At 43.7% G+C, this 27,838-nt stretch overlaps 1 protein-coding gene across 2 annotated transcripts in view; it reads left to right on the top strand.

The window, feature by feature from the left end:
- The window catches only part of ARMC7 (armadillo repeat containing 7), a 141,862-nt gene that overhangs the window by 103,812 nt on the left and 10,212 nt on the right, over window positions 1–27,838 (top strand). The gene's annotated exons all lie outside the window — the stretch shown is intronic.

Below are 27,838 nucleotides of genomic sequence, written 5' to 3'. Positions count from 1 at the left end.
ATTTGAAGCAACTGGTCAGCGGTCCGACCCACAAGGCAGGGCATACTCTGGACGGAATTTTTTCAAACCACCCGAGCCTTAATGTTTTATCACTCCAGCCCATTCCATGGTCAGACCATTTTGCAGTCTATTTTAACGTTAATTTAGCCACCCCTGGGAGACCATATAGAGCCAGACTCGCTCCAAGGCAGATCAGGAAATGGAATAACATAAAACGAGAGGAGCTGGAAGGTGTACTTAAGTCAACCCTGGAACCCCTTTCAGGAAATACGGAAGATGCGACCCAGGCCTATACTACATGGCTAGAGGCAGAATGTCTTCAACTGGCTCCCCCTAAAACCTCTTTCTCCACACGCTCAAACCCTTCCGCCCCTTGGTTCTCCGATGAGATTAGGGACCACAAAATCGTGTGTAAAAAAGGGAGAAAATCTGGCGGACAACCTTCAGTGAGTCAGACAAAAAATGTCTTAACTCTGAGCAAAGAGCCTACAAAGAGAGGATACAGCAGGCAAAACGAGTCTTCTTTACGAAGAAGATTAAAGAAGCCAGCAATGCCCCGAAGGAGCTCTTTCGAACAGTGTCTTCCTTGGCTGTCCCCAAAACCATAGAAGTACCCCCCAGTCCCCTACTTTGTGAGAACCTGGCCACATTTTTTCGTGAAAAAGTTGAAAAAATCTTTTCTCCCCTAGACAGTCAAATAAAAATTTCTCCGGAACCCCCCACTCTTAACTCGGAGCTAGACAGCGGACCAGATAAACTCCTACAGTTCACTCAAATCAGTGAGAAAGAGGTAGTGAGCCGGCTTCAAAAGATAAAATCGGGCTCCCCTCACGATCCCTGCCCTGCTGCCATCGCTAAACTAGCTCCGGTTACCATCGCAGCCGGACTCACTCCCCTCTTCAACCTCATGTTGGACAGGGGGGAATTTCCCGCAAAATGGAAAAAGGCCTCCATTTTACCCCTCCTAAAAAAAAACAATCTGGACACAGCCGAGCTGAACAACTACCGGCCTATTGCCAGATTGCCCCTTCCAGCCAAAATTATGGAAGGTTCTTTAAACACGCAGCTAAGCACTTTCTTGAGTATAGGAGAACATCTAGACCCATGCCAACATGGATTCCGTGCAGAACACAGCACGGAATCCGCCCTAATCAAGTCTGTGGAAGACATTAGAAGAGTGTTGGACGGAGGAGAAAGAGCCGCCCTGATCCTGTTGGATCTCTCCGCGGCCTTCGACACGGTCCATCACAAGTTGTTGGTGGACCGGTTGAGGGCCTGCGGAGTTCAAGGAAAAGCTTTGAAGATCCTGCACGCCTTCCTCTCCAACAGGACTCAGACGGTGGCACTGGGGGACTTTGAATCACACCCTTTCGAGCTCCCATGTGGAGTGCCCCAGGGCTCCTCCTTAAGCCCGACCTTTTTGAATGTCTACGTCTCTACTCTAGCCCTGATAATTCGATCCTTTGGTTTTAACCTCACAGCATACGCTGATGATACACAGATAGTGGTGTCACTGTTGCCGGGTGAAATAGATAGCACAGCGGACAGGTTTAAAGGCTGCATGCGAGAAGTGGGCAATTGGATGGCACAAAACTGTCTGAAGCTAAACTCGTCAAAGACAGAAGTACTACTCTTTGGCTCCAAAGACAACTTCTGGTCCCCAAGATGGTGGCCTGAAGAAATGGGAACTGTCCCCTCCCCTGTGACTAAGGTAAAAAATCTGGGCATCCTGTTTGATGATTCACTATCCTTTAAACCTCAGATCAATGCACTTGCCTCTTCCACGCACTTTATCCTCAAAACCATTAGGAAAGTACTACCATTTTTAGAGGCAGAGCATAGAAAAACAGTGGTCACTGGTCTAGTGCTATCTCAGGGCGTACTAAATAAGCTCCAGATCCTACAGAACGCAGCCGCACGCCTGATAACAGACACCCCCAAGTTCGTATCGGTGGCCCAGGACTTGGCGAAACTGCACTGGTTGCCAGTGCGGAAACGAATAACCTTTAAGGCACTTTGTGTGGTTTTTAAAGCATTACACGACCTCGGCCCTAGATGTATGAAGCTATTATTCCACTGGTATAAGCCGGCAAGAACCCTAAGATCAGGGCAGCAGGCACTGGTCTTAGTCCCCAGAGTTAAGAAAGCAAGATGGGGGGGTAGGAGCTTTTCCTTAGGCGCAGCAGTAGCCTGGAACAAACTTCCCCTCAACATTAGACAGCTGCCACACCTGTTATCCTTTAGAAGAGCACTGAAGACCTGGCTCTTCGCCCATTAAAGCTCCTCACTCACGCACACCAGTTCAACCATGTTAGCGCCAGGACACCTCCGGGTAACAGTGCGCTCTAGAAATGTTAAAAATAAATAAATATTCTTTCATTTAATTTCCACTAAATTCAATTACTAGATGAATGAACACAACAGCTGAAACTGATTGATCCAAATATACATGCCGGTTGATTAAAGTGTCCAAAAGCAAAATGAGCAATAGTAAGTATGCTGCGGAAAGCATTGTCGATCTAAATTAAATCCACTTATGGTAAAATGCCACCCTTGACCTACTACACTGTATGTAATTGGCTTATGAGATGGAAAGGGTTAACTGTTTTGAAAAAATTATTATTTAGGAGCTAAATTGAAAGAGTCATATGACTTTTTCATTTTTCCACCACTGTTGCATCTTGAGGACTAGAGAGTCATTCATGTTGTGCAAATAATTCATAGCACACTTGTAGAAATGTAGAATGTTTAGGACACACTACAGACAGACATGTGAAAACAAGCCTGAAGTGGACAAATTGTAAAAGGAAGCCGTGATTTAAAAGTATGACATTGTTTCTATCTTCACATGGAGTTAATTTGTGATGTATTTTTCAATGCTCAAGTCAATGTGAGTGGACAAATTAATGAGTTTCTAAGTGAACATGTTGACTGCGGTGACTTTAGCGCTCCTGACTCCCGATTGAGGAGGTGGGGGGAGCACCATAAACTCTGAAAGAACAAGTCCTTAAAACTAACAATGACACGTGCTTTGACATTGTATGCGCAAATGGTGTGCCCCCAAGCTTGAATGCAAAAGTAGACTGTGGAATGCCCACAGTCAAGGTAGTGCACAACTATAAGACAGATATGTCTCAAGAAAACTTTCAATGCAATTTAAACACAAGTAATCCAAATGCTCAAGGGCAAAAAAGGTTTTATCAGATTTGATGCATTTCGGGTTCGAGGTCAGAACCCTTCAATTAATTCTGTCCACAGTGATGTCTTCCAAATGTTGATGTACTCCACAGTAATCTATAACACAACAAACGCAGTAAGTCTACTGCATTCAATGATATAGGATTTACACTCTGAGAACTAGAGAGGTGCTCATGAAAAAGTTTCGTGAAGAGGAAAAGGTCATACTCGTAGTGCACCTTAAAGTTCTAAAGAAATGCTGAAGTTAAAAGAACTCTTCGTGCTCATGTGATTAAGTGCGTAGAAAACAATGTAATGAAAATTCACCCCACGGTGTGTTACGTGTATTCGAAATGCTGAGTGAAAGTGACACTGCACCGTTAAACTAACGTAAACTTATAAAGAGAAACATGAAGTTTCAGCTTGCCTGAAATTGTTCACAGTGAATCGTGGCACTACCAACGGGGGTGAAGGCAGTCAGAATCCAGTAGTATTGAGGTTCAAAGAATGTTCTGTGGGACGTGAATATAAAGACTATCAGTAATTTAAAAAATTCAAGTGTCTGGTTTAGAAGATAAGCCGAAAAACAGCTCTCACCTGAATGTATGGCGTGCTGTCCGCCCGTCTATGCTCCATGCGTGAGCTTCGTGAAACCTGAGAAGACGTAATAGTTCGATAAGTCACCGAACTCGTGACCGGAGCATAAGAATACCAAACGTATTACACTAAGTACATACCCAAAGTTGTAGAGGTATGTTTTCTGCTTGGCTGTGATGCCGCCGATTGTTATGGAGCGCCGATAGTTCATCGGGTAGGGCGTATCCCATAATGCTTCATGGATTTAAAGGGGCCAGGTAAAAATTCTATACTACTTCAAAGTGAAAACTTTATTCATCCATGCTGTGTGAACAAAGGGCTTTCCTGTCAGTTAAGTGAATGTGCCGTGCGTACCGCGGTACTGAATGTGTCACTGAATAAATATTGGTAATGTCAATGTGGTGTGAAAAAGAGAAATGATGTGGGTAAATGATGTTTATAAGGAAAAGGACGTGAAGGATGAAGTAAAAGAAACGGAAGATAAGAGAGTGCGAATCCTTTACATATTCCGGAAGATCATGCAATTATTCTCTTGTTCCTGTGTTACAAAAAGCATAACATTTCATAGTGGTCATTAAGCCCATCAGGGGCTACCGTTCCTAAGGTTTTTATCCAGTGGGTTTCTCTACGTGCTATAGCTGTGTTAATGTCAATGCCTGAACTACTGCTAATGCTTTCCAAAAATTGTGTAGCGTAACTGAGGTATAGTATGTCCTGCTGCTCCCCAGTGTAAGGCCAGGGGAGAAGTAGTGTTTTTGTTTCTGATTCGACTTTTGTGTTCTATGATTTGTGTTTTTATTTTCCTACTGGTTCTTCCTACGTAAACTAGGCTACAAGGGCATTTGATAGCGTATATTACTTTCCCTGAGTTGCAGTCTGACGTGTGTCTTAGTTTTATGGGGTTACCCGTGTGAGGGTGCATAAATTTGTCACCCAGAATCACGTTGCTGCATTGGCCACAGTTGTGGCATTTTTTCATCCCCTTGAATGGTTTGACTGGTTCTTCCGTATTTGATTTTAGTAGTTCTCGTAAGTTCTTGGATCGATTGTGTGCAAACAGAGGAGGATTAGAAAAAAGATGCAAAAGTCTGGTTCATTTTCAATTATTTCCCAACGTCTTCGAATTATAGTTTTCACCTGTGCCGCTTGATTGGAATATTTAAGCACAAAAACGTCTCGTTGAGATGTGGTTTTATTGGAGGCTTTTAATAAGTCCTTCCTGTTTTTTTGTGCTGTTTTTTGTTCAGCTTGAGTGAGTATCTCCGGTGGATAACCTCTGGCTTGGTATTTGAGTTTTTGATCCTCAATGTGTAGTTTGCATTGCTGTTCATTTGACGTGATCCTTTTTATTCTCGTGAACTGGGAAGTTGGTAAGTGGTTTTTTTCAGTGAAAAAGGGTGAGCACTTGTAAAGTTCAATGCACTGTTTACATCAGTAGGTCTCCTGTATACTGAAGTGATTAAACCTTCCGTGTTTTTTTTGAACTTCTGTGTCCAGCAAATGTATTTTTTCTTCTTGAATGTCGTATGTGAATTGAATTCTAGAGTTGTGGGTGTTCAGTATCTTGATGAAATCTTCTAGCAGAGTCTTGTTGCCCTTCCATATGACCAAAATGTCATCAATGTAACGGAAAATTGCAACGGCATTGGTTTTCCAGATTTGATTGGTTAAGATGTGTTGATGTTCGAAATGCGGCATGAAGGTATTAGCATACGAAGGGGCTCCGGGAAAGCCCATTGATGTACCCGTCTTCTGTAAAGAAAATTTCTTTTGCCAAATAAAATAACTGTGGTAAAGCGAGAAATGTAACAGTTCCAAGAGAAAAATAGCTTGTTCAGATGGTATGGTTAAGGCCAGCAATCTCCATTCCACTGCCTCTAAGCCTTCATTGTGCCCTATGGAAGTATATAAGGCCACAACGTCTATAGTGCACAAAAGAATGTCATTGTTAAATACTTCTTGAATAGCATCCAGTTTGACCAAACAATCAGTGGTGTCTTTTATGTAGGTTTCCCAAGTTTGTACAAGCGGTTGAAGGTGATGATCCACAAAGTGTCCTATGGCTTCATGTATAGAGTTACATCCAGCTACCATGGGCCTGAATGGTGGTTTTAAACTGTCCTTATGCATCTTGGGAAGCATATATATATGTGGAACCTTTGGAGTCTGATTGATGAGAAATTTTCCACTTTTATCATCAATGATACCATCATCGACTGCTTTAGATACGATGGCTGTTAACAAAATGATAAGTTCCTCTGTTGGGTCTTTGTCCAGTTGCATACAAGTGTCTTCATCTCCTACATGTGTATCCACACTCGAGTTGTAAAATGCTGTATCAAGAACCACAAGGGCACCACCCTTATCTGCCGGTTAAAATGTTATAGATTTGTCCTGTCTCAGCGTATTCAAGATTTGTCGTTCTTTGAGTGTCAAATTTGGTCTCGTGCCCTTTCACTATAGTTGATTTGCTTTAAATCTTTTTTCACAAGGTGTTCAAAAGTGTCTAGAGATTTGTGAGTTAAAGGTGACATGAATTTGGTTTTAGGGCAAAAATTTTTGATGTCTTGGTTGAGTTTCTTTTACTTTATCCTTCACGTCGTTTTCCTTATAAACATCATTTACCCACATCATCTCTCTTTTTCACACCACATTGACATTACCAATATTTATATAGTGACACATTCAGTACCGCGGTACGCACGGCACGTTCACTTAACTGACAGGAAAGCCCTTTGTTCACACAGCATGGATGAATAAAGTTTTCACTTTGAAGTAGTATAGAATTTTAACCTGGCCCCTCTAAATCCATGAAGCATTGTGGGATACACCCTACCCGATGAACTATCGGCGCTCCTTAACAATCGGCGGCATCACAGCGAAGCAGAAAACATACCTCTACAACTTTGGGTATGTACTTAGTGTAATACGTTTGGTATTCTTATGCTCCGGCCACGAGTTCGGTGACTTATCGAACTATTACGTCTTCTCAGGTTTCACGAAGCTCACGCATGGAGCATAGACGGGCGGACAGCACGCCATACATTCAGGTGAGAGCCGTTTTTCGGCTTATCTTCTAAACCCGACACTTGAATTTTTTTAAATACTGATAGTCTTTATATTCACGTCCCACAGAACATTCTTTGAACCGTAATACTATTGGATTCTGACTGCCTTCACCCCCGTTGGTAGTGCCACGATTCACTGTGAACAATTCCAGGCAAGCTGAAACTTCATGTTTCTCTTTATAAGTTTACGTTAGTTCAACGGTGCGGTGTCACTTTCACTTAGCATTTCGAATGCACGTAACACATCGTGGGATTGTTTTCTACGCACTTATAGGCAAGCTGAAACTTCATGTTTCTTTTTATCTGTTTACGTTAGTTTAACGGTGCAGTGTCACTTTCACTCAGCAATTCGAATACACGTAACACACCGTGGGGTGGATTTTCATTACATTGTTTTCCACGCACTTAATCACATGAGCATGAAGTGTTCTTTTAACTTCAGCATTTCTTTAGAACTTTAAGGTGCACTACGAGTATGACCTTTTCCTCTTCACGAAACTTTTTCATGAGCACCTCTCTAGTTCTCAGAGTGTAAATCCTATATCATTGAATGCAGTAGACTTACTGCGTTTGTTGTGTTATAGATTACTGTGGAGTACATCAACATTTGAAAGACATCACTGTGGACAGAATTAATTTTCCCCTGAAGAAGGGTTCTGACCTCGAACCCGAAATGCATTGGGATTTTTAAAAAGACAAGGATGTCATTACAAATCTATTCTTTTATGTATAATGTTATGCTTTTGTTTAGACTCAATGATGAATCAATTGTATGATTGATACACGTTCACCAGCATGAATACAATGTGAACAGACATGGGTTTATGTTCTGTTTTATAATGATGATTCATATCTGATAAAACCCTTTTTGCCCTTGAGCATTTGGATTACTTGTGTTTAAATTGCATTGAAAGTTTTCTTGAGACATATCTCTCTTATAGCTGTGCACTACCTTGACTGTGGGCATTCCACAGTCTACTTTTGCATTCATACTTCTTGAGAAACAACAGGGACTTTTCTCATGAACAGGAAGTTGCACGTAACCTTTTCTTAAAAATTTCTATAGTCTTGTAAATCAACAGATTTAAATTGTTTACTCATGTGTGCAGACATACTACTACATTAGTGCCCCCAAGCTTGCCACTCAGTGATATGGTGCCCTAAAGTGATATTGTGTGTCTTGGACAGCACAGCTATGCATTGATGAGACAGGCAAAGAATGATACAGCCCTTCCACCTCTCAACTTTACATAATTAATTACTGTATATTTAATAAAGAAAAAAGTATACTCTTTTCTTGCTCTTCCTCAGTGTTTGCTTTTCTTCCTCGCCTTCACACCTTACTCCTCTCCATTCTTCTTTCACTTTCTGCCCTACATCCACATTTCTTCTTGATCTCCACCTCCCCTCATTAACTGCTTTTCATTTTTCACCTTCTCGTCTTTCACTCTTTCGACGTGCTGTCTACTCTTCTGCCCTTTCTCCTTTCCTTTTTTATTCTTATCATGTTCCACTCCAATCTTTCACTCCCCATCACTGCTTTCCTCACTTCTCTTCGAGTTCTTTGTCTACTGTATCTCTTTGCCTTCAGACCACTCCTCCTTCCTCCCTCTCCTTTTTTTATGTTTTTCCTTCTTGCACATTTTTTTATATCCACTCCAGGAATCCGTGTTTGTTCTCAGGGTCATTAATTTAAATCTTGGTGCAGCAAATCAGTCTTTCATCTTTCTGAGGGCTATAAAATGTGTGTTGTTGAGCTGGATAACAACATTTTAAATTTGTTGTCAAGGCTTCCTTTGGTGAATATGAGCTTTACAAACATACGTGGTATATTAAGGACACAAATGTATTTTATTCTTTTTTTTTCCAATTTCTTTGCAATATTACACTGTCATTATTCTCTCTGTCCCTTCTAGACCCAGTACATCTCATACTCCTATTCATTCTCTGGCCTCCTTTCTTTCCTTCGTCCCATCTTTTTCTTTTCCGTTTTTCTCTCTCTCAGCACCTCCAGCCATGCTTCCTTTACCCTCTTGCTTCTTGCTTCCTCACACCCTCATTCCATTCTTGCTTCCTTACACTCTCATTCATTCCCCATCCTTCCTTCCTTGGTGCATGTAATCCTTCTTCCTCCATTCTTTCCTTACTTTCTTTTATCCAGCTCCTTTCTTCAACTCTTATTTAATTTCTTTCTTTCTTATCAACATTCCTTATGCTTATCTTGCTCCTTTCCTTTCATCCATCACACATAATTCAGTTTCTTTCTCTCGATTCCTTAGTTTCTTACTTTCAAATTATTTTCTTATTCCCTCCTTCTTCCATCCATTACCCATATATTTCCTCACTCCAGTAATCCCCTTCCTGCCTGCATTTGTTGCTCCCTTCTTTAATGTATTCCTTCCTTCACCCCTTCCTTTTTTTAAACAGCACAGTACAAGCACATTTTCTTGAGTTTGCAAAGCTGTCTCAAGTCCTCTAATGCCCTTTCCTAAAGCTACATTTTGAGATTTGCACACATTCTGTAATTTGAGTTCACTTTTAAGGTGTTGTCATATGCTTCCCGAAATATGTTACATTGTGTTATGTTATATTGTATAGATTTGTATAGCACACTAATCATCAAACTGGCTATCCAGGCACTTGGGCAGATGTGTAGGTGGGAGGTCCCCGAGGTGCTTATGTTAAGAGCCTGGTCTTCAGCTTCATGCAGAACTCAAAATGTTAGGAGGTGGCTATGGTGTGTTGAGGCTTGTGGCTGTGGGAAGACCCCGTAAAGAAAGTGGGTGGAGATTCTGAAGGAAGTGGGGAAACGGGACCAGTGGGTGTGGCCTCCTACCTGCACGCTTCATATTTTACAAATTAAGCACTGTATATAAGTATACACACACACGCGCAACACGCTTGATGCGCCTGTTCAGCAGAGGTTTTTGTTAATTCATGACGGAAACCCAAATCTAAATGTGGAGTTTGCTATTGGAAAAACAAATAGCTGTGTTTTGGGACGTGAATGTTCTATGATGGTAAATGGGCATGTTCTTCTGCCCTGGCTGTCCCACTGAATATAAAAATGGTATTGTAAGTTTGCGCAGAGGCCTAGGCCTGTCCTTGGTAATGTGGGATCCAGAATCTTGTAAATGTAAATGTAAATGTGGGTGTACTTGTAAAGCGCACTGCGACTCCATGGAGTATCCTGGCGCTGGAGACCGCTGGGGAACCCGTCCTGGTTTTCCCTGTGAGATTGTCCCTTTCTGGGTATCTCCAAGGTGAAACCAGGCATCCCCGGCGTCTGTGGGGGGCCGTTGTAGAGCTGAGGCAAGCTTAATGCCCAGAGTTGCCGAGTGTGTTCCCTGGTTAGAGTAGGCACAGAGGCGGGAATTATCGAGTCCGCTGACCCAGGTCCACGACCCTGCCGCGTCGGGAATTGAACCCTGGTCCCGGGCCGTTCTCTGCTTACGGGTCTGCCGCCTCTAACCAGTGAGCCACACCACTCCACTTTCCTGTGACACGAGTTGAAGTCAAGTCAAGGAAAGCTTTATTCGGCTGTGTTTCAATACAGACATAAAAGCACATAAAACACAATAATAAAAAGAGCAGCATTTCATTTCTTATTATTTACAACATTATAGACACCTCATTTTCCATCATTGCCTAATATCATAATTATAGACCCATGCTAAAACATTTCCTAATTTGAAGGACCTTTTTTTAAAAACGTTGTTATTCTCCATGCTACATGCTCGTTTTCCAGCAGCTGGAGTAAAAACATGGCCTGGCGACACTGCCTAAGTCCTAAATTCTTTAAAAATAGAATAATCCATACTTTCGTTGGCTCTATATAGAGCTTACAAAACAAGACTAGATGCATGGTCGACTGGTCTGAAATATTGTCGCAAGGGCACAGAATCAGCTTGCGCGACCATTCATTCATTTCGGCCAAGAGATTAATCTATGGACATTTCCCAGCCTGAACCTAGTCAGGAGAAATCTATCAAAAGTGCTAGGTGCGAATAATAAGTAAGGCTCCATCCCACGAGTTGTACGTTTCAACTGGTGCTGCCTCACAGTGACCTTATTTGAGATTTTCCCAGTCATTATGGATGTAGGAGTACTGTCCATGACCTGGGAGAATCACTTAAAGCAATGGTGGAATCAGTAATATGACCAGACCATTTCCCCTGTGTCAGGGAGAGGGCAGTCTACTGACCCCTCTCATGTAAATTTCTGCTGTTAGGTGAAGCTAAGAACCTTTTGCTGACATTCTATGTGCATGTATGTGTATCGAGTGTATAGCACATTTATAGTTGTAGGGCTCTGTGTGTGGTTTGAGTCTGAGTTTTGGCACTAGTGGGATCCATTTTGGATGGCTCCTTGTTTAGTGTGGCACATGATGGAGACTGACAGCTGGACAGTCTAGATCTATAAACTTAAGTGAGGGAGGATAGAGATATTTGATTTTTATTTTATTTTATATGCTTATAAAGCGCCAGACTAGACCCCCGAAGGGGTATCTCCGCGCTATAGCTGCAGATGAAGGTGAGAGTAAAATTGTGTCCAAAGATAAAATGACATTAATAGCTGGGGAACAGGTAGGTTTTTAAATTTTTCCTAAACATCATATGGTTGGTGATTGACCTCAGTTCAAGCGGCAGTGAGTTCCATAGTGTAGGTCCTGTGTGGGCCAGTGCACGGCCACCTTGTCTGGTTTTCTTAATTCTGGGTATTTTAAGTAATTGCTGGTTACTGGAACGCAAAGAGCGTCCTGGGATGTAGGGCTGAAAGATGTCTATGAAATACTTAGGGCTCATCCCCATTAGGCTCTTGTGTATAATACACAGGATCTTGAACTGAACTCGCTTCTTCACTGGAAGCCAGTGAAGCTGAGACAGTAGGGGGTAGGATGGTGTCCTGGGTGGAACATTCATGATAGGGCTGCCTTTAGAGGTTCACAGATGTCCTTGTTAGCAAAAAGGCTGCTGATTGGTACCTCCCAAGCACTATCATTATATAGATGGTAGGAGTGAGGGTTTGGGACTGCAGTTGCCTTTGCTTAAAATGAGGAAGTTTTTAGACAGAGCCTACCCAATTTGTTGTCCCCGATTATTGCTTCAGGAAGGCTGATGACAACCAGGTGCATGGATCTCATCCTTCATTTCCCCCTGTTTTGAATACTCCTGCTTGGAGCCATCCTCGTTGCTAAATTCTATAAGAGGAATTACCTTGCACAAAGGCTGTCTCTGAGCAAAAGCCAGAAAATTACATTTGAAAGAGAACCACGCAAACTGTTACTAAAACCTTAGACGGTGGATCCACATCCCTTTCTGGGACAGTTGTATAAAAATAGGATCTAATCCACCTAATTTTTTTCCAGTTTGAAGTTCTTCATGACCAAGGAAAAGAGTGCTCTGCAAAGTACTCAAAGGACTGCTGTGTGACATGCGGCTTGTGTCTGCACGACAGCCAGTCTCCCAGAAGTGAAGGAACATCACCTGAAATTTGCAAACCATGCTGAAGAAGCTGAAAGTCTCCATAGCCCCTAGAAACCTGCCTGCTCAGAGAAGGAAGGAGAGGGCCTTCTTTTGTAAGAGAAGAGATCAAACGGGAAGAAAAGCCAGCTGTGTTCCTGGCATGCAGAAGACCCAAATGTGTTGATTACTTTGGGAGCAAACCAGAGCCGACCCCCTTCACTAGGGGTCTCCCAATGAGGGCCCCCTCAGTAGACCACTTATGGAAATCATGTTTGAGAAGTAACCACGTGCTATTGGTTACCTCTGTAATGTCCAAGTGATGCTGCGGCCCAACTCTAAAATAATCTAGTGGAGACGCTGCCAAAGCGGAAGCCCGGCCTCAGCCCATAGACTATACCTGCCACATGCGTGCACCCTCTTTGATACTGGCCCAGAGGCCCCAAGTGCCTGCAATGACCACCTATTGGGTGCCAGTCTACAGGCCACTTCTGCCAGGAGGGGCGCCTACTGATCAAGCCTGCCATGCTGCTCACTCACACGGCCTTAATCTTGCGTGAAGCCACCATCACTGTCCTCTTATCAGCCAGGAGAATACCTGTCAGTACTGCAGGGCCACAACAATGTAAGCAAGTACATAGCCTCACACGCTAAAGACTGATTAAGACACACAGGCCGTGTTCTGTAATGGAAACATTGATTACTACTTAAACAATCTCAGTCTGGGTATGAACACTTGAGCTGAACTGTGAAACGCTCCACAGTAGAAACAAAACTGCAAATGTGCCTAATATCTGCCTATGCCTCTGTGGGGGTAGAAATCCTGTAGACACTAAAGAAGCTCCCATAATGGGGAGAGGGTGCCATCAAGAGTGTAAACGCTTACTTGCAAATGTTAGTTGGAATCACAAAGTCAGAGCTGAGTCCCATTGAATTGGGTAGTATTACATTTTGCTGTGTTATTAAAGTATTTTCATTTTACTAAGATAAGTACTGGTCTAAACTGTGCATTTTTATGTCTGCTTGACCATTGAACTCTGAGCTCTGGCCCCCACACTACTTCCCTGAGAAGCCTTTACCTTCTTATCCTAAGTTGCATACAGAATGGGTGTACTTGGGCCAGTTTGCAGATCCAAAGTTGCACAGACCCAGGACACCAGTGGCAAAGTACATCAACCACAATGGTTGGGACAACGTAGCCCCTTGGGGACCAATTCGAACACCATCTGACACTCTGACAACCTTGGAGTTTTCTCCCAATGCTTAGGGGGAGGTAATTTCTTCGGTTTCCTGTTCATATCCATCAAGCTATCACCTTCTATTCCCAAAGAGGAAAAAAATTGTACATTGGAATGCCCAACCTGAATAAGGCTAACATTCTGATGTGCATTGACCAACAACCCTTTAGCAGACAGGTTGCTGGTCAAATGTTTACATCTGAGACTTCATCAATATAAATGTGGTGCTTTGCTCACTTTTAACACCTTAGCTGCTTCGAACGTTCAGCGCCCAGTGCTGAACGTTCGAAGAACGAATGCTGGCCCGTCGGCCAACGGTCGTGCGCAACACTGGGGAGGTAGCGCTCGTGACGACCGCTGGCTGACGGCAGCGCTTAAGGTGTTAAGTGGGTAGGGTAGACTGCTAGTTTGGCAGGCAAGACATCCACCATGCCAGTGGGGAGTTAAGAAATAATGGCCTTTACCACACTAATCATGGACATTAGATGATACACATCTGTAAGTCTGGTGGTAAATGAGGTTCGGATGGCCCAGCACTAACATTAGAAACTTTGAAAATTGGCAAGCATCATTCCGCCTGTGGAACGAGATAATTGTGGTGAAAATGCAGAAGCATGGTGATGAAAATATGGATTACATTGTAATAACATGATTAATTGGTTTAAAAGAATGACAGCCTATCGGGTGATCGCTAATGTGCATTAGGCTGGGACGTTCTTTCGCTCCCATAGTTATTTCAATATTTGGTGCAGCTGGGGCATGGCACCTTGCCTAATAGCACGCATTTTGGAACATAGAAAAATGAACAAAGCGAACATTACAGGTGTGCATCCTTACCCTTGTCATATTCACTGTGTTGACATGGTAGCCCAGGAGAAGGAGGATTTATATGTTCCTACATTTAAAGGCAGAGGTTGCTCCTCAACGATTGACTACATAATCATCTCTTCTTTTGCTTTGTCAAAAGTTAAGAAGGTAATAACAAAATGGAGCCCCTTTAGTGATCACAATCCACTAATCATAGATCTAAACCACGGGGGCCGTAGAATTAATAGCATCAAAAGGGAGGGCAGGTTGCACCCTGTAGCTCAAGGAAGGCGCCTTAAGTGGACCAAAATAAACCCGCAGCAATTCTATAAAACACTAATAGTGGAAGGCGGGAAATATGTGGAGGAGTGTTTAGATCTCCAAGTAAAAGGCCCAGACCTAGTAGCCTCTTTTGAATCCCTAACAAAATTAGCGAATAAATTGCTGGAAATAAAAGGCCCCATTAAGAAACCAACTCATACACGTTGGTTTGATACAAATTGTTCCAAAGCACTAAGGAACCTAAAAAAAGCCCTCAAATGTAAGCCAAGGGATACGGCATTAGTGGCCAATTGTAGACAAATTTACAAAGCTAAAACAAAGGAGAGGAAGCAGGTACTACAGGCAGAGGTATGGGCAGACCTGAGAGAGGCAGGTGAAAACAGGGACTATTCTGAATTTTGGAGAATTGTGAATAGGCCCTGTTTTCAGGATAACACTGCCCCAGTTATTAGTGCAAACATCCTCCCTGACCAGTGGGTTAGACACTTTGAGGGCCTGTATAATAACATCAAGGGGCCCACACAAGAGGGATTGTGGGAAGGTGACAGGAGTGTAGACCTAGCCTTTACACTTGAAGAACTCAAACTAGCGATACAAGGACTCACACCCAATAAAGCACCAGGCCCAGATGGAACACCGCCGGATCTGTATAGAAGCAACATAGACCTATGGGCACCTATCCTAACAAGGGTCCTAAATGCGGCGGTTAGGTCTGGCCTTCCACGTTCCTGGTCCACCGCACTGATAGTACCCATTTTCAAGAAAGGGAGCCGAGAAGATCCTAAATGTTACAGGCCGATCTCCCTAATTGATGTTTCAGCAAAAATCCTAGGGAGGGTGATATTAAATCGGCTAACGGAGTGGACCGAGGAACACCACACCCTAGTGGATACTCAGTATGGTTTTAGATGTGGTAGATCAACTAGCGACCAGTGTTTGAACTTATATTTGCTAACTGCCAAATATACCAAAGCCAGTAAGGGCACTGTTTATATGGGGTTTATGGACCTGGCAGCCGCATTCGACAATGACAACAGAACTAAACTATGGGCGATGATGGTCACGATGGGCATAGAAGTGGAGCTCATTAACATCCTAAAAGAGCTCCATTGGAACACTACGGCGAAAGTGAGATTTAGCCCAGAGGGGGGATGTACGGAAGCTTTCCCTTGCTTAGGAGGAGTAAGGCAAGGTTGCATCCTTGCTCCGTTTCTTTTTTCCTTATATATCAATGGCCTAGAAAGCTTCCTCATTTCCCTTGCCCAGGATTGCCCAAGAGTAGGATCGCGGCAAATCCCAGTACTTTTATACGCGGACGACGCAGTGCTGCTGGCCCGTACACCGAGGAGTCTACAACACCTGGTAAACGGTTTTGTGGAGTTCATGGCCAACCTGGATCTTGCAGTAAATCTAAAAAAGTCTTTTGTCATGGTGGCCGGCAAAAAAACAGCCAAGAAGCCAGTGTTCAAGATAGGGACACATACTCTTGAAACGGTTAACACCTTTCCCTACCTGGGCCTTTTGTTGGATAGCGACATGCACTTTAAAGCGCTACTGGAAGAACATTGCTCAAAGCTTATATCCTCCAATGGGGCAATTTTAAGTTTTGCAAATAGACTTGGTCGGTGGTGTCCTGAACAAATAATGACGCTCTATGCCTCGATCACCACGTCAAAAGCAGTATATGGAGCTGAGGTGTGGGGATTCAAGGACCCGACAAAATTACAAATTGAAGAAGACAAGTTCTTCCGTAGAATCCTCAAAATTCCAAAAACCACCTCCTCACTCATTGCACACCAAGAATTGGGGATGGGATACATCTCGGACGAGGTGAAGATTAGGCCTATCACCGCTTGGATTAGAATATGGACTAACCCAGAGGCTGAATTATCCAGGGAAATTGCAAAAGACTGTCTGCTAAGGGACAATGCACTAGAAATCCCCTGGTTGAAATATGTTAATGTTACTCTGACAACTATTCACCAGTCTCATTTGTTTCTTGATCACGCTTTGATTACAAACAATTGTAAAATGACAGTGAAGAAACTGTTACTAGAAAGCTTTGCAGCCGCCAGACTAAAAACAGGGACACTTAAGAGATCAGTAACAGCGCACAATCTAGTAGACAACGGGGTGGGCATGGAACCCTATCTGTTTTTAATGTATAATCAACAGGACAGATTTTTAATGTGTCGTTTTAGGCTCAATCTTTTACCTAACATTTTAGCCTATCCTTCGGGGTTTACTGTTACGATTGAGCAGAAGGGTGCCTGCGGCTGCGACAATAGGTCTCCGCAGGACACCCTTCATTTTGTACTTTTATGTCCATTTTATCAATGGCCTAGGCGTCGATTTCTGGTCCACATACTTAAAAGCCAGAAAATACGACATGCGAAAGCAGCCCTGTTGTTTCTACAAAAAGCAAATGATATGTATACCCTGTGCGCGATTTCAAGTTTTCTAAAAATAGCTGCTAGATTAAGAAACACAAGAAATTAACCTTAGCATGAACTTTATTGTTGAATTATGATCCATGTACAATATGCCCAGGCAATGTTTTTATCTAATCTTTTTTAAATAGGAGTAATGTTCAGAAATGTAATTTAATAATATTTTAAGTACTGTTTATCATGTATTTTTATGATGATTTTTAATTATCGAAATAAAAACTGAACTGATCTGAACTGAACACTGTGTAGACCAGCCATATGATGTGGTTTGATGAGATCTTTTGCCCAGATCTCTTGTTTTTGCAGCCAGCAACGGGCGGTAAAAGTACAGTTCTGGTACCTTCAACACCGAGGATAGGTACAGATGCTTTGCATGATGGCCCGATTCTTTCTTGTCTACAATCTTTTCCCTGACCAGATTACAGATCTTTGGAATCCAATCTGGAGCTGCTGGTGCGTCTTTCACTTCACCAGAGGGGGTAATTTCTGCTGGACTTTGCTCTGAGCGTCTCAGAAGTTGTTCAGTTCCTGTAAAACATCCAAACGTTCATTGATGTCAAATTGTGTTTCTGCTGCCACTGTACTGGGACTGTCAAGGTCTGGAACCCATACCTTACCCCAAATAGGATTTCATAGGGAGTCTGACCAGCTGGGTTTTTTCTAGGCAGATTGAGGGCTCTCTGTGCCCCACACAGGTGGTGAACCCGACTGCCACCTGAACCTAATAGTCTAGCTGTTAAAGACTGCTTTAAGTCACAGTTCTTCTTCTCCACTACCGCATTTCCCTCGGGGTTGATAGGGTAAGGGATACTGGACAGTCACCCCTAATTTCCCGAAGGTAAGCCTTAGAAGCAATCACCAGGCCCTAGTCCTAATGAAATGTGGCTACCGCCTAAGTCCCGATAAAAGACTTTTATAACAGTTCGGTCACAGCCGATCACTTTGGTCAAACCCATTGGAATTGAGAGCAGAAATCCACTGCTACCCTGATGTATTTGTTATTATTATTATTAGGGAAGTTTATAGAGCGCCTGGTTACGTGCCCCGGCGTGTCCCCGCGCTATGGTAAGTGGAATAGACAGTCCAAGCAGCCAACACAGTCGCCTACCCTGAGTATACGTGCGTCTTAAGTTTCCTTCTAAAAATGGACTCTGAGGGCTCCAAACGTAGCTCTGCAGGCAGGGCATTCCACTGCTTGGCTACCAGATATCTAAAGGACCTGCCCCCCATTCGAGCCTTCTTTATTTTTGGAACTTTCAAAAGCCCTATACGGGAGGAGTGCAGGTCCCGCAAAGGCTCATACCGAGTGACCAGACTCTGTAGCGGAACAGGGGCTTTGCCGCTCAAAATACGGTGACACATAGATAGAGCCTTAAACTCCACCCTTCTCCCGACAGGGAGCCAGTGTAGGGCCTGGAGCGCTGCTTTAGAAGCCTCGGCGAGCAGCTGCATTTTGCAGCACTTGCAGGCGATTAATGACCTTCCCCGTGGCCCCCAAATACAGCAAGTTGCCGTAATCTAGACGTGAGGTGACGAGGGCATGCACAAGTGTCCGACGTGCTGTAATGGGTAGGAGGTCCAAGACCTTCCTCAAGGTCTTCAGAACTCCGAAGCATACACCCACCACCCGGCCAATCTGCGGGCCAAAGGCAAGGCCAGCATCAAGCCACATTCCAAGATTCCTTGCTTCCTGGCAGGGGACAGGGGTATCTCCCAGACAGGGTGGCCACCATGCAGACGACCAAACAGATGGACCTCCCCCCACCACGAGTACCTCGGTCTTGCTACCATTAAGCTTCAGACAGTTGGCGGACATCCAGGTTGCCAGTTCTTGCATGCAAACTCTGAAACTGTCCGCCGCAAGACCAGGCATGCGTGAGAGGGAGATGACCAACTGCGTGTCGTCGGCATAGGACACCAGGCGCAGGCCATGACTCTCAACTATCGCCACCAGCGGGGAGACATAGAGATTGAACAAAGTTGGGCTCAGGGACGAGCCCTGAGGGACGCCCTGGCCCAAAATGATCTCCATAGAATAACATTCTCCTAGGCGGACTTGATAGCACCTGCTTGTCAAAAAAGACTGGATCCATCTAAGCGCTGCTCCCGATACCCCACCATCATTCAGACACTGTAGCAAGATGGAATGTGCTACAGTGTCGAATGTGGCGCTTAGGTCCAAGAGAATCATGGCCATGGTCTGGCCCTCATCCACACCCTGCCGTAAAGCCTCTACTGCCATAAGAATTGCTGACTCCGTCGAGTGTCGAGGACGGAAGCCAAACTGAGAATTGTGAAGCAGAGAGGCCTCTTCCACAAAATTCATCAGTTTAAGATTTACAGTCTTCGCCGCAACCTTCGCCATATATGGCAGGAGAGAGATGGGACGGAGATTTTCTAATTTAGCATAACTGATGTTAGGTTTTTTTTGCAGAGGGAGAACTACCGCCCGTTTCCAGGCAATAGGTACAGTATGGGTCTCAAAAGAGGTGTCAAGGAGATGACGGATATAAGGCTCCAACACATGCAAACTACCCACCAAGCGTTTGGGAGTGGTGGGGTCCCTAGGAGAGCCTGACTTGATAGATCCACAGATTTGGATGAGTGCCTCAGTAGGCGAGGTAGTGAATGTGGTCAGCATCCGTTGATCCCCCCTCATCCTAGTTTCCTCCTTGAACTCAGGGCCTTTGCTAGCTTGACCCGGAAAAGCAGAGTAAATCTTTGCTACTTTATTAGCAAAAAATTCTGCTATTCGATTACAGCTGTCCACCGAGCAGAGTTCTTCTGGAAGTGCCGCAGGCTTCCCAGCCGAAAGTGATTTATAAATTAAAAACAGTTCCTTCATGGAGTTTTCTGCTTCCTTGATCCTGATGCCATAGTACGTCGTCTTAGCCTTCCTAATAAGGCTGTGATAGGTGCGTCTGCTAGTTATATAGTCCGCTTTAGCTTGAGTGGCAAAGGCTGTCCTCCACTGTCTTTCTGCGCGTTTACACGCGACCTTGGCCGCTCGCACCTCCTCGCTAAACCATGGCGCCGTTCTCTGAACGCGGCCCCCTGATCTAGCCGGGGCGAGCGGGGCAACACGGTCCAGGGCCTCAGTGATGCGTTGATCGAAATTCGCGTTGGCTTCCACCACATCCCCTCCCCCTGGATTGCCACCCACAACAAGTGCCTCATTGAACCTAGCTTGGGAGAAGGCAGCCCACCTGCGTCTTGGATGTTTTGGTGCAGACTGCTCCGATAGCCTGGCTCCCGAGATGTGAATAAGAAAGGGAACCAGGTGATGGTCCGACCAAGGGATAGGAACAGGGGTCAGGGCCTCCACCTGTCTCCAGTTGGCGAAGGTAGGGTCCAATAGATGGCCCCGTTGGTGGGTGGGATCGTTAACTTTCTGCTCAAGCTGAAGTGCATTCATCTCTTGGCAGAAGTCTCCGGCCGTCTTGTCCGCAGGGTCATCTAGATGTAGGTTGAGATCCCCCAACACTAGAAACTTGTCTGCGCGCAATGCGGCCTCTGTGATGCTTTCTATCATACTTTCGCAAAATCTTGCTGCCGGGCCAGGCGGCCTATATATCAAGAGGCCCTTCACTGTGCAGCCTCCGTGCACCAGAATGGAAAAAGTACCCGCTTCACTATCCTTGATCATAATCTGCTCCATCTAGCAGCGAAGCCCCTGTTTAGCTACAATAGCTATCCCACCACCTCTCCCTAATGATCTGTCTTGCCTCAGCAGGGAGGAGCCTTCCGGAATGGCTTCAATGACCTCTGGGGTAGAATCTGAGTCAAGCCATGTCTCCGTAAGGAAGACTAGATCCCATTGTTTCTCGCTGAGGAGATCGTATATATCTAGTTTGTGTTTGTGTAGGGACCGAACATTCAGCAAACCACAGACCAGATCGTAAGACTCATTAGTTTCTACATTGGCCCGATTATAGGAAAACTGGCAGTGCCTGCAGCCAGTGTTTTCCTCAACCCTCAAGCCATGTAAACACGCGCTACTGCGGCATGAATTCCGGAGGGACAGCAAGTCTTTTCTGCTCCAGCAAAGATGACCCATCGGAGGGGCAGGGGGCATGGCCCTGGCCCGAGCCCAGCCGCGCACAGGCGCAGACGGGCTTAACTTAGGCGCAACGTCGGTGCGCATTCGTCGCGCCCGCTGCGCTCGTCCGCTGCGCTGCCGATAGCACATCCGCCTTATATCCCCCCAGCGTCCAACCAACTAGAGCGCTGCACGTAGCTACCGGAAGTAGCTGGCTCGGACCTTCCACGCCCTCTGCTCGAACGGTGCTAGTCACCGGCATCAGAACGAGGCGGGAAGGAGGGACGAGTCCAGCGCTGCTTCGCACCGTTGCTGCAACTGCCTGCCTTCAGGTAAGAACCTCAGCAGTGCAGAATGCAGAATGCCCCCAAAAACAGTAAAACCACAGTGAAGTACAAATAAAGCAGCACACGGGGGAGTGTACACGCTCTTGCTCACAAAAGCCCCAGACCGGTTTCAAATGAGCTCACATGCTCTCGCAGTTTAAAATGGTAGTAAAATCACCAATGCACCGGTAATCGCGCCGTAAAAGCGGCAGGGACACTGCCACTGTCCACTTACCACTTACTTACTTGTTAGACCCATCAGATTGTAGGGGAACGCAGTGATACAGATAAACATGAGCCAGAGGGTGCTCTGAGATCAATAGAGGTGCCTTTGTTGGGTGCGACATGGTGGAAACCTTCATCTCTTGACAGATGTTGCATTTAGGACAAAGTCATTGTCCTATTTGTATAAACCCGGCCCTCATTTGCTGCTAGGTTTAATCCTAACCTGCCATCTGAGTTAGGTATTACTCTATCCCCCACTCTGGGAATATGAGAAAATTGATTGTTTTGCCCACTTAACTGGTTGGAGTATTTCGTTGGAAAGCCTTTCAGTAAGTGCGGGCCATCACACGCAGTGTTAACAGCCGAAATATTGTCTACATCTATCCTCGTACTAGAACGAGTAATTGCAGCGACTGCAGCAGTTTGCTCTGTTGCTTTCGAGCCTTCATAAGCCATGGAATTCCCTACAACATGTATCCCCACACGCTGATGACTTAGTGTGTGAATCACATGAGTCCGTGGCAAACACAGTTTTAGTTTGGCCTGATGTCCACAAAGAATCTAGTGCTTTATCGTGCACCCTGTGGAATCCATACTGGCTCCAGTAAAACTAGACAGAATAATACAAAATAACACACAATGATTATGAGGAATCTGGGGGTGTATTCTCAAGTGCCAGAATTAAAGCTCTTTGTTCAGTTAGCTGCACTGTGCAATCACCAAGTGACTGCATGTAGGTTTTATGAGGGTGGAATTCTTCATTCTGAATACGACCCTTAACTGCTGCGATCCTTGCAGAATATTGGTGCTTTGTCCCTTTGGCAGGCTGAGGAGAACCATCAGTATAGATGATGTAATCATACTGATCTAGAGTTTTTACTTCATCAAGCAGAGGATATTTGCGTTCAGATTACAGACATGGCTGTGTTTGCAGTGTGTAATCTGCATCTGTTACTTTTAATGAGTTGGCCCATTGCATCCAACGTGCATGTAAAGTTTTCACATTAGAAATGCTGGCCTTTGTAGCAGCTTCTAAGGCTGGAACGGGAGTCATTTCAATTATTAGTTTCCCCTGAACCAATGATCTTTCTCTCAGAATCTTTTCGGTCTGTGCAAAACGCATGTCTGCATTTGTTTATAAATCTGATTTATATGCCTGCATTGAATGTGACATATGTGTATCCTTTTTTTTTTTTTTTTATTTATTTATTTATGCATTCACAGCAAATAACATACACAGATTAAAAATCAAAGTTCATGTACATTTTCAAATTCATTACAGCAAAAACAGTTCAGTAGTAATCGAACATCTCATCCTGCCCGTAGTACATAGACCCCTATCTTTCAAAATTCCATAAATTTTCCTATACATTTCGTCGTCCGTTGTCAATCCTCATAATAATCACGAAACGCGCACCAAATTTTTATACCCATTTTTTTCTTCCTGAAACCCCTATTAGAAAAAAGACCCCACTCCAAATTGAATAAACTATACATTCTAGCGCGCCATTGATGAAAGTCAGGTGGTTTTTCCTGAAGCCACTCAGTAGCTATACATAGCCGTGCAGCAGTCATAGCAAAGAAAACAAAAGGCCTATATTGATATAATGGCTCCACTGACCTATCCTTCGATATTTTCCCCAGCAACATCATAGCTGGTGTTATTTCTACAGGCATTTTTATGACAAGAGAGAGAAACTTTTCAATTCCTGTTACAAAACATTGAAGTTTCACACAACTGAAAAAAATATGTGTGCTATCTGCATCATCAGCCCTACAGAGAAAGCATTTGCCTTCGTTCCCACCTCCCCATTTTGCCATTCGGATCGGAGTGTAATATAAGTCAAACAAAGTCTTAAAAAATAGGGCTTTTAAATTTGCAGACATTAACGCCTCCTTGGATAACAAAAGCAAATCTTCTACAACTATTTCTGGGTCCTCTAATGCGCTCACCCATTTCAACCTAACTTTTTCTAGATCATCGCTTCTCCCAGTGAGCTATAATTGATATAACGTTACTATTTTTACCAATCTCCTAATTGCTTCCACTGCTGTATTTTCCTGAAACACCACCTTTCGTCGAAGTAAGTAATCTCCTATTTGCAGAAATTCAAAAAAATAATTATAGGATTTTTTTAAATCTTTTAGCTCCTCAAATGATTTGCAAGTCCCATCATCCTTATACATATCCCCTAACCATCTCACCCCCTTCCTCTGCCACTCTGTTGCCATATCGTCAGAGAATATCCCAGGAAGAAGCCTGTAGGCATTAAAAGGCGTTTAGTAAGATATTTTCCCTATAGCCATTGTATTAACAAACCATTTCCAAACCTTAAATGCACCAGCCACTACCTTAAAAAGAGTCCGTTTATAGTAACTCCCGTCTGGCTCAATAAATAATGATTGTTTCGCGATTGGACCTAACTGCATTTCAAAAATAGAGGGGGCAAAAGAAACATCCACCACTGACTCCCCCGTAATCAGTACCCTCATCTTCAATAAAAAAACAAGTTACATAATATAAAAAGAAATCAGGCACCCCCATCCCTCCCCTAGTGAGTGGTAGAATCATATATTTCATTGCACGTCTAGGTTTCCCTGGACTCCAAATAAATCGACTGCAAAGCCTGTATCCTATCTTTGGTAATTTCTAGAGGTATTGACCTAAATAGATATAGAACCTTTGGTGGCACATTCATCTTTATAATGTTTGACCGTCCAATAATAGTAAGATATAGTCGTTCCCACCTATCCAAAGCGTTCTTAATATTAGCCATCAACGTGTTCCAATTACCATCCACTAATTCAGTCATATTTGCCTTTAGCTGAATACCTAAGTACGTAACATCTTTCACCATTCTCTCATCCTGCCATACTAATGAATCTGAGCACAAAATCTGAGTCTTCGACTCATTTAATTTGTATCCCGCTACTCTACCAAAGTCCTTCGCCAACTGCTCAATTTCTTTAATAGTGGTACCTGGATTAACTGTTGTGACAGCAATATCGTCCGCATACGCGAAAACAGAAAAAATATGCTCAGATACTCGATAGGGTGGAATCAGGGTACTTCGAGTCAGTTGCTCAATAAAAGGATTAATATATAACGCGAACAAAAGAGGAGAACACAGGCATCCTTGACGGGTACCCCGTGTAATATTCAAAGAATCAGAGAGTAAACCATATGTGTATCCTAATGAACCAGCAATTATATGAATTACCAGGTTTGGGGTGTTAACGTGTGTGTAAATGTTTTGAAGCTAACATGTCAGCTTGCACTGAATGTAGAATTTGTATGTTCAGTTGTCCAATATAAGCTTGAAAAGTCTGAGCTAATCAAGTCGTGGAACAGTTTTACCCGCTCTGTATAGTCTAGAATGTATGGTCTGCCAACATTTAGGAAACCCAATATGAATTGGAGTTTTTTCAATGTCTTTGGAGGTTTTAAAAGGGCACACTTTTCTAACAAATGTGCCACAAGGCTTCTGCCTTCATCTGACTGTAATTCGTATCGCAAAACTCGGACACTGAGGCAAGTTTTCGATTTTTTTAAATTTAATTTGTAGACCATATGAGCAAATCACAAAACTATGCTATCTACTCTACCCAAATAAGTTGACCAGGTCATCATCCATTGAGTATATGTCATCAACATAGGACAATGGCCAGTCATCTTGTAAAGGTTCTGTAACCGAGGGTTAAAACTACCCTGGGCTGTTGTTATACCCTTGTTGCAATCAACAGAATGTTTTTGAGAACCTACACTGCAGAATGCAGTCAGGTACCTGCTTTCAGGGGCTACAATGTAGCAGATATGTCCTTTTGAGTTATCTAATGTTGTTCTGTATTTCTTCCATACTGTGTTGTTCATTAATGCCACACTGTCTGTGTTGTGCACAGCGAATGTACATGTAGCAGTATTCAAGCTTCTGTAATCTAACACTAAACAATATAAATGGTCTGGTTTCATTATGGGAAGCAAAGAATTATTCATAGGTGAGGTGCAGCAGTCTATTACACCTTGGTATTCAAGTCGTGATTTTTTAGCCTAATTTGTAATGGGGTATTGCCATTGTGAATGTGGGGTTGACATCACAGGTGTGATGTGATATGGGGAACCATCATCCCATCTCACATTGTTGCAGTATAACACCAGAGCTTGCGCTAGACCCCATTCCTTGGTATATGGATGTTTAACAGCATATGGGACGAGAAGGCAGGTAAAATAACCTTTTCTCATCTGGGGCAATCCATAACAAACTCCGATGCCAATCCCTTTCAGCCAAGAGAATCTCCTAGCAGAATGGCAAAATTCTGCCAAAACAGAAAATGTATGGTATGTTGCATATCCCCTCCATTTGGAGTTGCAATTTATATAATGAATGCAGGAGACACAATCTCCTAGACGATGTTTCCACCTGGATATAGTCGCTTGTTGCTACTGCTGCCAGACACTCCATTAGATTCTTACAAACTATTGTGAGTTCTGCTGCGCTGTCCAGCATGGTCTGATCCCACTCCCTGCTCAGAAGCAGTGTCCTCGATATCAGTGGTAGGCTTGACTTTATTGCCAGCTACCTCCTTTTTGAATTGATGCTTGGACTGTTTAGATTTGTCTTCTTGTTTTATTATATAGTTAGAAGAGTGTTGTGAGTCGTTCTTGGGTTACACATACTTCTCTTCTCTAATCTGCACTCAGATCGTCCCCCTCTCTCCGAGTGTTTTTCTAATTAACCCTGAAAGGTACATATATCAGTATCCTGATAGCCATCAGGCATTTTAATATTATTACAGTTATGCAAATGATAGCGTTTTTCAGTGGAGTCCTGTTGAGCAGAGCCATGGCGTGCGTGCTTTAGTCTGTTCTTTATATTTCTTATTATCCCATTTCTTCTTAGTCGAAGACTCCAATGTCTGCTTTGAGTTATCCTTTTCAGAATTACCCTTAATTTGTGGTTTGCTAGGTCTAGCTCCGAAAATATCTTTACCTATGGATGCTTAAGTTTCCTCAATAATTTATGGTAACTTGCTCTCCTGGTCTCCTGGAGCTAAATTTGTGAGCTGCTGCTTCCCCCATAATGTTACTAAACATTGTGTTGGATACTGTGGCAATGTTGGCCATCAATTTAATTCCCAAATCCAGGGCAGGGGCTACCCCATACTTATTTTGTTCCTTTTTAAGCACTTCTGGCAAAACAGCTAATGAGGGTGTACTATGTGATCTGGTATATACTGCAGCAAAGTCTGAACCTCAAGCGATGCAGTATTCCAGTGGGGGAGCCATCCCCATTTGCAGGTTTATTGTGAGAATTCTATGTTTTTTGTTTGTGGTCCCGTATGGGTAAACACTGCTTCAAGCTGATTTGTTTTTTTGTGCAATCCAGAACGGAATCTTCTCCTGTCTGACAGGAACCTTGCCCAGGATTGCACGGATAGTAGCTGGACTAATTCATAAGTGTGGTTGTGCAACTTGGAGCAACCTTTGGAGGATTTATTGTCATTGTTCGCATGAAAAATTGTGTCAAACATCTTTATATTCCGACTAGACATGTGTGCCGTGTACGTAGTCAATCAATCAATCAATCACAGCATTTATATAGCGCGCTACTCACCAGGAGGGTCTCAAGGCGCTTGGGGAGGGGGGGTCCGCTACTGCTCGAACAGCCAGGTCTTGAGCTGCTTCCTAGTTGTGCTGCTGTCAGATTTTTTATGTCTGGATATGGTGTATAATTGGAAAAGACTGGCCAGGTATCTCCCTTATTGCTGAAAGGACCTAGTCTAACATCCTTTCTTTGTTATGTGTGTTAGGGCGCCTTCAAAACAATTTTGGTGTTCTTGGTATGTTAAAGGTATTTGTAGTGCTATGTAAGCTGTGTAGTTGTTGGGAACTGCTGCTACTGTGTGAGCATGAAAAAGCCTTGAATTTACATTTACTGCTGAGAATGTGACCCATGAAAAGAATACCTATATCATGTATGCATCGTGAGTCTCAACCACGAAGGTCACGTCTACACCTGCAAGGGGCAGTGCGTGTTGCTGTAACATTCATGCAACTGCAGGTCTACAGTTCACTGTTATGTTAATAGGTTCTTAGTCAATCTTTTGATTATGAGAAACCTCTGTGGGGTAATCCTTTTAAAATGTTCAAACTTAAACAACCTACAGCC

This window comes from Lissotriton vulgaris, chromosome 7, assembly GCF_964263255.1.
Source record: "Lissotriton vulgaris chromosome 7, aLisVul1.2, whole genome shotgun sequence".
Classification (NCBI taxonomy): Eukaryota; Metazoa; Chordata; class Amphibia; order Caudata; family Salamandridae; genus Lissotriton; species Lissotriton vulgaris.
The sequence above is the reverse complement of the archived record's forward strand: the minus strand, read 5'-3'. Positions and strand labels throughout refer to the sequence as shown.